The following is an 11,859-nucleotide window of genomic DNA, read 5'->3' on the forward strand; positions in this document are numbered from 1 at the left end:
CTGCGGACATGCAGAATGGAGGGGAGAGATGGAGAACTGGAGGTAAATAATTTGTAGTAGGGCATATAATAACATTATGTTGTATTATATATGAAAGGAATATTAGGTATCAGAATACTGCAGGAAACTGGGGACAGCTACCAGAGAGAAACAGCAAATAGTTTTTTGTGTGTTTAATTCTCTAGACAGGCTCACTGTGGACAGAGGAGTGCCAACCAGTCTCCCATTTTGCTGTACTCTATATCTGCATCCTAAGAGCTGGAAAACTTTGGAAAGGGTAAGGTGAGAAAAGAGTCTGTAGGAAATATGTTAGAATTGTTGTGAGGAAAGAAGAGTTCTTACAAAAATAGCTGTGTCTGTGTGCTGTTATTGCTGCGGTAATGCATTTTTTGCTGATACAAGACATACCATAGAAAAATCTGTCATCTTTGGTTTGGCTTTAAGACTTTGTTTAGCAACACAGAAGTCCCTGGAGTTTGCTGAAATATAATTTCCTGGTCTGCAATTTGACAAGGAAGTTGGTTGCAATTTTACATGGGTAAGAAGCCATACTGAACATCATGAAATATCCATCATCTTCTCAGTACCCCACTAGAAAAATAAAGGAAATCAAGCCTATCCTAACTGAGAAAGTTGATGCATCTGTTTCTGATTTATGGCGTGGACACACATTGATGAAGCAATAGTCCAAAACTGATGGGGACGTTTTCTAAACCACGATAATTTAATTAACACCAGGCTTAATTAACACTGGCCTAGAGATTCAGCATATACCCTAGAGACATAGCACAGGAGTACTGTGCAGGAGTGAAATCCCTTAACTAGAAAGAAAGTTCCTTACAGGAACTTCTAATGTTGCCATAGGAACTGGAGGAAATACTGGAGCTACACCCAAGGACTCCAGGGATCCCTGTTTGTATTTTATATTAACTATGATGTTAACACATTAAATTAATTTTAAGACTTCTTGTTTTAACACAACCATGGGTCCAAGAAAATAACAAAATTTCTAGATTGTACTCACTTCTAGAAGAACTCTGCCTTGATAAGAAAAGAATGTATAATACTTGTGTTTTTAAAAATCTCTCTTATTTTAATCAGATCCTTATTTATAACAATAAATCTGTAATAACTGCCATAGCCATTAATTTGTGATATGTTGGGGTTTTTTGGACATTACTTCCTCCCTTATTCTAACATTATTTTCCTGATTCTAATAATTAAATATATTCATTTAAATGATATTATTTTTAATAAGCTCTGAAAATACACTTTTTGAGTGAATAAAATAAAGCTAAAGAGTCAATACTTTGAAGTTCACTTTAAATATAATTTTATGCACTGCCCTGGTTTTGGCTGGGACAGAGTTAATTTTCTTCAAAGTGGCTGGTATGTGCCGTGTTTTGGATTTAGGAGAAAAATAGTGCTGATAACACACCGATGTTTTAGATGTTGCAGAGCAGTGCTCACACTGAGCCAAGGACTTTTCAGCTTCTTGTGCTGCCCTGCCAGTGAGGAGGCTGGGGGTGCACAGGGAGCTGGGAGGGGAGAGAATCAGGACAGGTGACAACCTGACCAAATGGATTTCCCTTACCACAGGGCGTCGTGTTGAACACTAAAACTGGGGCAGGGCTGGTTGGAGGGGCAGCCGCTGCTCAGGAATGGGATGGGCATCAGCTGGCAAGTGGTGAGCAATCACATTGCGCATCACTTGTTTTGTATATTATTATTATTATTCAGTATTTTCAGTCAGTGGGTGGTAAGCAATTGCTAACCTGTTAAACCGTCTTTTGCTCAATCCACAAGTTTTATGTTTTCTTTTCTTTTTCTTTTTTTTTTTTTTCAATTCTCTCCTCCACCCCACTATGGGGGTGGGAGGAGTGAGCAAATGGCTGTGTGGTGCTTACATGCCTGCTGGTTAAACCACAGTGTTTAAGAGAAAGAGAAGGCTGAAATGCATAAATAGAATATTTTTTTAAAGAGTTTTTGTATTATTTTTGAGCTTTTCCAATTGTCTCTTCATGAGATTGTCTATATGAATAATCAAAGTGATAGTCTATAAAAATGGTACAGGAAATTATAGTGCTTATTTGTAGCTGGAGTGGAAAGATACTGAATACAAGATATGATAACTGTAACGTAGGACGTTTAGCACTCAGAATGCCATCTGGTTCTGTACATGACTTAATCTTCCACATTTTGCAGATGAGCTAGGCAAAATTTGGAAGAGTATGTAGGTAGTTGTATTAAAATACAAAAGTTATCAGTTACTGACTGCAATGCTTTAATAAGTATATCACTATACCATGTATTTTATGACAGGATTGGAGGAATACATATATTTCAGAATATGAAGGAGAAAATAAATACTAGCAAGAACCTCAAGAACCTAGAATGGTTGCTTTATCTATTCTTTATTAGAACTTTCTCTTTTTATCTATTCTTTATTAGAACTTTCTCTTAAAGATCTTATTCCTTAAATGACTAGACCAAATAAGCTCACTAAAATTTGTTAAATTCTAGCTTATGCAATAAATGTTTTTTGACGATGCACGTTGTCCAAATAGCAGTTGTGTTAACTGTATGGGTGACAAGTGGCACTGACAATAGTGTCTTAAATGCTAGTAGTGAATGTGACACGTAAATGAAAACATAATATGTAAAGTGTTGTGTTTGTGTGGTTTTTTTTTTAAATGCAAACTAAGCTTTCTATATGTGATCATAGGTGATTGCAAATGAACAGAGATAAGAAAAAAATTAAATAGGCTTCAAACTTAGTTCTGTTTTGTCAGTAGAAAATATTTTAACTGCATTTTCATAAAAGTGTATTTTTCAAAACATTTGCTTGTCCTCTGTGTGTACCTCAATGTTCTGGAGAGTTACTCTGTTGAGATGAGAACTTAGGTAGGCTGCCTCATTTATAAAATAGTTCCTTTCAGTTTTTCTGTCTCTTTGTTTTCCAGCATTAAGATTTAGTTTGGAACAATAATACCACAGTTCAGTGTTAGATTAGTCACTCATTAAAAGAACAAAATAAATTTCCAAGTAATACTAATATGAAATAATTATTTTGCAAAAGACTTGATTTTGTATGATGTAATAAGAAGCCTTTGTTTGGGGGCTTTCCCTTTTACATAACTACCATTTCACAGATCCTTTAATTGGAGCACACCTGAATACCTGTGGAGGCTTTCCAAAATGGCTTAATTAGAATGAGACCTGTGTACAAGGAAATAAACAATGACAACAAAAATACAAAAGAAAAAAAAGAGAAATGTGGACAAGATGGTAGGAAAGAAACAAGTTTATAGAAATTTTACTTTGTGATCTTAGAGTTCATTGCCATTGAAATCCTAAAATTACCTTCATATGTAGTATGATACTCAGCATTTTTTCCTTAGAACTCTATCAGTGTAAGTAAATCACAAATATCACACTTTGGTGTTACATATTTTATAGCTATCTATCTATATATAGCTGCACCATATCAATTCAGTCTGCTCTTGGCTAACAAAACTTCAAGCAAAGTTCCATTTATATGTCATTAGGAAGTCAATTAACATGAAGATTTATTAATTTACTTAGTTATTTTGCCTAGTATAAATTCGACTCCTTATCTTTAAGTAATAAAGTGTATGGATTGCATTACCTCTGTCTAAGAAAAACAGCTGTGACTATCAAAATAGTCTCATATCATTTTATACTTTGCTGGTAAATTTACTCTGTAATAGCTTTATAATTATTTAGATAATTAGTTTTTTTCATGAGTTTCATTTCTGACTTAGAAATATCAGGGAAATCATTTTCCATCTCTTCACCCCTACCACTTTTTTTTCTTTAATTTAAACTTCCACTGGGTGGCATAGTTTCTCCCGTATAAAATACAGTAAATGTAATTCTCCAGTAAACTTGGAGCTTTGACTTACCAATGTCTTGCACAATTATGGTTATCACGCTGGTGGCATAGATCGTAAGAGAATGCTCCCTCTGGAGTATGTTTCTTCTGTCTGTCTATCTGTGTAAATTTGCAGAAAATCTTTGACTTGAGGTTTTCAAGACTGTACTGAGAAGAATTGCTAGGTGGGTTTTTTTTGGTTTCTTCTTTTCTGTCTCAGATATCTGTGGAAATCAACATAACTTGACATAAATTTATCTCTGCAAAAGAGGCTGTATTTTACAAAGTTTATCTTGAGATAACAGTATTAGTGAAAAGAGAAACAAAAATATTAGGGAAAAAATAAAAGAAGAAGAAGAAAATCTAAGAACTGTACTGTACAAAGAGCAGTCAATAGACATTTAACTTTCTTTCTAATAGCTCCAGATCACAGGCATCCAAAACTGTTACAGAACTCAATAAATGAAGCGTGCATCGATGCTAGAAGAAATCTCAAACAGGAAATAAAGGCTTTAATCATCACACAAAACAAAACAAAAGAAAACAAACAAAGAAACAAACAAACTTAAATTGAACTAAGGGGATATGAAGAAGCTCCTGCATTGAAGATCCTCCCCATCTACTCGGCCCCGGTGAGGCAGCACCTGTAGTGCTGTGTCCAGTTCTGGGCTCCCCAGTACAAGAGAGACCTGGAGCTACTGGAGAGAGGCCAAAATTATCAAGGGATTGGAGCACCTCTCCTGTGAGGAGAGGCTGAGAAAGCTGGGACTATTTCTCTTAGAGAACAGAAGACTGAGAGGGCATCTTATCAATGTGTATAAGTATCTGAAGGGAGAGTGTCAGGAAGATGGGGCCAGACTCTTTTCAGTGGTGCCTAGCAACAGGACAAGAAGCAACAGGCACAAAGCGAAATACAGCAAGTTCCAGCTGAATATGAGAAAACGTTTCTTTACTATGAGGTTGAGAGACTATGGAAGACGTTGCCCAGAGAGGCTACGGAGTCTCCTCTGGAGTTGTTCAAAACCCACTTGGACAGCCTGCTTTAGGTAGCCCTGCTTGAGCAGGGTGTTGGACCAGATGACCTCCAGAGGTCACTGCCAACCTCAGCCATTCTGTGATTCTGCAACTCTGTGAATTGTCCGTAGAACTTGAAAGTGAACTCTGCTAACGTATCTGTCTCTTCAACAGTGACTTCTGTGCCTAAACCCAGCTTCTGTGAATATTCCCGAACCGGTTGTTAACCATTGATCCTAACTACATCCCTAACTTTCTACAGAATAACTAGTCAGTCTTCTTGATATAAAGTTCCTACTCCGGCACAAAAATGTTGGTGAGAGGGAACAGAAATTTGTAAGTCTTCGGTTAGCATCTGCCAGTGTAGCATGTTGTCTATCATGGGACACATTGTCCGAGACCTCTTCAACGGCCACCAATCATCTAAATGTTGTTCAAGTGTCAAATGTTCCACTAAATTCATCATTGAAAACTACTAAAGTGACACTTGTGCACAGCCAGGAATATGATATTTCCTGGATTTCTTCCAGATCTTTGGATGTATGTCTCACCTAACTCTTAACATACAAAAAACAGTTCCTGGCATGTAGTGTTTGAGTGCCATCTATCATCTCATTTCTAATTATTAATTATACTTATTTTCTCTATACTTTCTGGTTATTAGTAGCAAGTTCCTCCCAGAATATGATTCCACTGCCTTATCCAGATCTAATATAAGGGCAACTGTCTAGTTCTCCAGACCAAAACAGAGGCTAACATTCAGACAATGGAAAAAATAACCACTTCATTATGTACTGTATGATTCAGCTTAGTAATTGGGTGGAACTCAATTTTTAATTTGAATTTACTAAAGTTTTAATTTGAATATACTACCCAATTGATGCACTCTTTTGATTTACAGTTCATCAGACAAATGGGTAGAAAAGCAATGAACCAATACGTCTGTTAAAAGTTCCATGCCATGATCTGCAAACCGACTCTGAACCTTACCTAGCGTGATGATTGCCTTGAAAGCCATTTAGACCTTATAAGCACTGTCAAATGTTTCACTCTAAATTTAGCTCTTTTAGGAAGATAACACTCATCTTTTTTTTTTTTTAATACACAGTGCCAAAATGTGAGGACATAATGATGCCAATTTTCACTGTGTGGATGGCAGTCTTTGGGGGAAGAAAAAAGAAGCTTGTTTCTGATTTCTGTAACATTCTGTAGGAGCTGCAGGTGCTTGCCACTTTTAAAATTAAGACAAGACTATGCAACAAATCAGAGGAAGACAAAAATGTTTGCTAAGCATTTTTAGTGAATGAGTGATTTAGAAATTTGGTGATATTTCTGAGGACAGTAAACACTGTTTATATTTTAGAACCCAGGAATGACCATTGAGGTGACACATAAAGAATATGAAAAGCACAGTAAATTACTCTATTTTTCATTTGTATATAATATTATAGTGGCACAAGGTTAGAAGAAGGGATCTCGACAGAAAATAGCTAGATGATTTTTAACACATTGGTACAAAATGAAATATTTATTTAATGGAATGTGTATCTGAAGGACATCCCAAAGCTGGGATGTTTACAGACTGAATTTCTAAAGTGACTTAATAATGTGCTGATTAAAAAGGCCTGCAGTTTGTTAATTTAGTTTTGGGGAGATAAATCTTTGATTGTCCCTTAAGAACTGGAATCCAACTACTATCAAAAGAAGCAAGTGTGGTGAACAAATCATTAGGTCTTGTCAAGCACAGAAGTTAGGTTTTGCTTGCTAAGTAGTGTTCTGCTGGGAAGTTAGAAAGTATACGCTTATTCCATTTCAGGCCATCATCTATGGGTCGTGGGAGAGAACAGAGCAGGTAAAAGTCTGTAAGTCACACTGTGATGTCTTGCCAACTATTATATAAATTTATATATGATCTATTCTTTGTATCTCAGTATTACAAGAAAACATATTCATGTAACCATAACATAACCAGTCGTGGGTTTTATAATTTGAAAACACTATTTTTTGTTTGTTTGTTTTATTTTTTTAACAACTGCTTCATGCATCTCAAGATTTTCACATACTTTCAGTTGGATTTGTTTCAAAGAGCGTGAATCTTCCAAATGGATATAGTCATTCTCTAACATGTTAAATTTTTACTTGCATCAGCCTTTGACAAAAAATGTTTCTACTTGCTGTAAGTTTTCCTGACGTTTTAATTTTCATATCTTGCCAATGTGTAGTATGCATAATGATCTCTGTTCTGTTTTCACAGAGTATTTCCTCAATAACTAATTCTTCTGTTTAGTTAATTTAAAATGAGGAAAACACTCATTTTGTGACTGTTCATCACAACTTCATCTGGTCAGGTCTGTGTTTTCAGAGGCCTTACCAAAAATTTTGTTAGCTTGTACAATTGTAGTTGAAGTGTATGTCTGTCTGGATCCCAGGGCTTGAGAAGAGCTGCTGAACTGGTGCTCCACAGGCCTTAAAATTGAAAGACATATTCTTCGCTCTCTTTCCTTTCTTCTTTTCACAGGGAACTCTTTCTTACATTTAACAGCATTGGATGTTGACATATTTCTGTTGGCTAAAATCCAAACCACCAATTGAAATACAGATAGTTGCATTAGGTTATGCTCCAGTTCGAGTCAAATATATTCTCTGTTTAATGTTTTCCAATAATGTTTCTTTGGACTCTGAGTGTATGACTTCGAAGACCTGGTTCAGAAAACTTCTGAATATGTAGTCAATCTCTGAACATATGGCCTGTGATATCATTTAATTGCAGCAATAAAAGGATGCTCCTCATATATTTCATGCCAAGAGGAAGAACTATTCTTTCCTGTAGTTGAATTATTTATCATTTTGCTCTGGTTCTTTTGAATTTCAGATATTTATCTAGTCATCCTCATCCTCATCAAGCTGTCCAACAGCAATATCCCTCATTCTTCTCAAAAATATGATCCATGAGCTGGTCATTTTATAGATGAATACTCAGGACAATCTCCTTCCTGAAAAACTTTCTTACTAGTTGACATGACCATCTTTACTAAATGGAAGTGCAGAAATCATTTATTCTAAAAGCTACTCCTGATGTCCAGTGTATAAGTCTTAATCTGAATTATTACAATCAGCCAAGATGTCAGTGCTTCCCAGCTTCTGCACTCTCTTCCACCCATTAGACTGATTTCCACACTTGTGTGTCTTGCTTTGATGATATCAGTCCAGCAATTCTTGTGTCTGTGTCAGAGCTCTTTGAACCAGAAAATGCCACAGTTTTGCACTTAATGTTCTGGCCTGAGCTGGACCCTTCAGCCATTTCCCCATGACACAGAACAACTTTTTTCTAGGAATCCGTCCTAGAATTTCTAGGACACAAATAAGTAGGTACTATTGTACCACTAACCTTAAACTATCTATGTTTAAGAATTTGACTTAGCCAAGTAATTGTAGAGTGTAGTTTTGATTTATAGGCTGCATTTGATTCTTAAAAAGGTGTTTTTAGTGCTACATGTTAGCTGTGTTGGCATAATTAAAAGCTGATGGCTTTTAAAATAGTTGCTATGCTGTAATCCATACAGACTACGGGGAAACAAATAAATAAATAAATAAAATATTTTCCTACCTTTCTTGCTGGAATCCAGAAAACTGTACAGTTCTGAACAGCTGGTTTTCAATATGTCAAGCTTTAGTTGATTAAATTGCTGTTCCAGAATATTGAAATAAATGGCTTATCTCAAGAAACTAAGCAATCTGCTGCCTTATTTGGTAAACAGTCATGAGTATGTAAAAGCTGGAATTAGGTTCAGCCTTAAAATAAATATGTAAGACTCCAAAAAATTTTTAATGATTTTAGTTTTATAATATGCTCACAGCTCTCATGCTGATTCTTTTGTTTAAAGAGCATTCACTCTAGCTTCATGCATAAGTGTTGTGGCATGTCTCCTTTTCTTTTTTTTCTTTTTTTTTCTTTCTTTTTTTTTTTTAGCTAAACAAGGACAATCTAGAATTGATAGACAACATCCCAAAATAACTTTTCCTTGTCATTACATGAACTTTTGCATTGACCTATATTAGGCAAATTGTTTTTAAAAAATGCTTTAAAATGCTTAATACATTTTAACTGGTGAAAATCTGGTCAAGTTCAGCCTATCAGTTTCCCTGAATCTGTGCCAGATGCATGAACTGAATGTTTCTATTTTGAGCCATTCCCAAATAAATAACTGGCAACAACATTTAGATTTAGTTGGGTAAGACAGCAAAGTATTTTAGAAAGTCACCAATACTTCAATTTTCAAAGCTCTGTTTAAGTCTTGTGACTTACTAAAGACAGAATGATGTGTGTGAAAGGAGGAAAGGTAGGAAGAAGAGGTGCCAAAAAAAAAAAAAAAGGAAAAAGAAATTTGGAATTTTTCGCTCTCAAGTTTAGAATGTGAGGGAGAGAATACCTGAGATGGAGGATCTTCAGGGAATGTGTATTTAGAAGACGATCTCATGACAAACTATCCTGAACTGCTTTTGTTTGTCCTTCATGGGGGTAGAGAGGAACATCGGGTTGTGTCTCCCTAGTCAGGGTCTTCTGCCAAAGATTAGAGTTCAGTTTGCTTGAAATAAAAATCATCTTGTTGTCTCATTACCTCAGATATTAAAAAATAATAAATAAATAAAAGTAAACAAATATTGGCCTCCCATTTTGATTTGAATCAAACTTTATGTGAAATATTTTGGAATTCTATATGGAAAAAAAGAAACTGTGAAGTTCCTTTCTACTTGTTTCGCAAATTTTCTCTCCCTGCATTTTTTTTTTAATCAACAAAATAACACACCTCAACCTGGTTATCCTTTGTTGCCTGTCTTTCACTTTCTTACATCACAACTTTTCTGTCAAGATTGTTTTGTTTTTTTTCCTCACCATGTATTGACATGTATTCTTGATATACAATAGCTAGACAAATTTTGTATTTATAAACTCTTCTTCCAAAGAATAGTATGGAGCAATAGCAGGATATTGTAGGTGGGTCTCTGGAGCACCAGAGATCAACCTGTTGATAACCTGCCCTAACAGAAGCATATTCATACCAACACAGTTCTGTCCTTAGTTAATAAAACCTGGTAGTTTCAGCCAGCTGTGCATTTGTCTATGGTACAGTTAATCTGCAAACCAAAGAGACTACTCAAAGATAATTAAGAGGTTACTCCACATCTATGTTCATTCTTTCTTGCCAAATCTATAAAAAGCTGACTTTGCTGTGTCTTGCTTTTGCAGATGTTACATGCTGGTCTAGCTAATGCAAGTCTTGAGTTTATTGGGATTTGTAGCTTTTTCACACAGAGATTTCAGTGAAACATCAGTAATATTTTAAAGCTGGTAACAGAAATAGGCAATATTCATCACTCAGCCTTCCGTTTTTGAGTTTATTTATGGTGTGCATTTTAACCATGCCCCAGATGCAGAAATGGCTTCACTAAAAGCTAACCTGTTTCTGGCTGTGCCAACTGCTGCAGCACTCACATGAACTAATAGAGGTGTCCGTCTTTCATCACTTTTGTGGTTACAGATTTAGCACAGCTTTTCCTTGAGCTGGTTTTATGCACAGCTGGAGAAAGATACTGCAAAGGCAAGTTTTATTAGTGCAAAAGGGTTCTGTATGAGTCCAGTTTGGTGCACTGCATTTTACTAGGTCAGTCTCAGCATCAACTTGCTGGACACCCAGGTGGGAGTTAACCAGATGCCTCTGGGCTCTTCTCCTCTGGCCTTCAGGTTCCCAGAAGGATTATTTAATTCTTCCTGACACTGCAAATTACTGAGCGAACCCTAGTCTGAGATTCTGCATAGACTAATGAATCTTCCCCAGAGAACCAGGGAGCACGAGGAAGAGCCATTAGAGTCACTGTACAACACCTACTTCCAAGTACCAACTTTAAGCCAAAATTAATACTAAAAAGTTCAGGTCACCTCGAACCACTTCCTTGCACTGCTACTCAGAGGCTCCTGCATCACAGTCTCTCTTAGATTCCATGTTTTCAAGGTTTTTATCTCCATAACTGGAGATAGTGTGGACCCTATTACTATGTATACTCAGAGGTCATTGTATATCTCAGTACAAAAATTTGCAAATTTGCAATTTTGGAGGAGTATTTAACTATGTTGTAAACATTTAACATTTCCTGTGTAAAGCAATGCAGTTTTTAAAAGAAAACACTGAACAAGCAAAAGGCGTAAACCTGATTCCACTGAGGGACAATCTGCCTGTGAGAAATCTCTACAGCAGACTGAAATCTAGCTGCTGGTAGTTTATTTGCTGGAAGAAAACCAGACCATCATTTGCCCACTTCCCAGAAAAGAGCATCTGTGGGTGTTCTCTCTTCTTTCTCACCAGTACTACAGATGAAATCTTGCAATAAGACCTGATTGTTAAAACAGCTACCTCAAGCAAACTGTTATGGAAAACACTGACATCAGCCCAACTTCACTGTTGTTGTGCTTGTACCCCTCTTGTGGTGCGACAGCATTACAAACTGGGCTGCTTCTTTCTTGGAACTAGAAATGCAGCAAGAACTGCTAAAGCTAGCTCTAATTCTTTGCTGCATTATTTTGTTTGCTTAAAGCCTTCTTTATCCTAACCTCTAATTACATTTATCCTGAGTAAATACAGATAGGAGAAAAAAAATCTTTAAAAACCACTGTGTTATCCAGGAACATGTGGTATGAAGATGATGGGAAGTGGCTTCTCCTACTTGTATTTGTGTGTCCCAAAAATAAAGTATTCCTCTGTTGTCAAAAGAGACATGTACAGTTGGTATTCTTCCTCCATCACATAGCAGAGGGAACCATCAGAGACCCTGCAGCACTGTGATCTTGTGTGCTAAAGGAAACCTGGATTCATGAGTCTTTGTAATACTCATTATAGTAGTTGGGTACCCTACATCAGCAGGTAAATGCTTTCATTTCCTGCCTTTGGAATGTT

Source organism: Anser brachyrhynchus (genome assembly GCF_964034855.1).
Source record: "Anser brachyrhynchus genome assembly, chromosome: 2".
Classification (NCBI taxonomy): Eukaryota; Metazoa; Chordata; class Aves; order Anseriformes; family Anatidae; genus Anser; species Anser brachyrhynchus.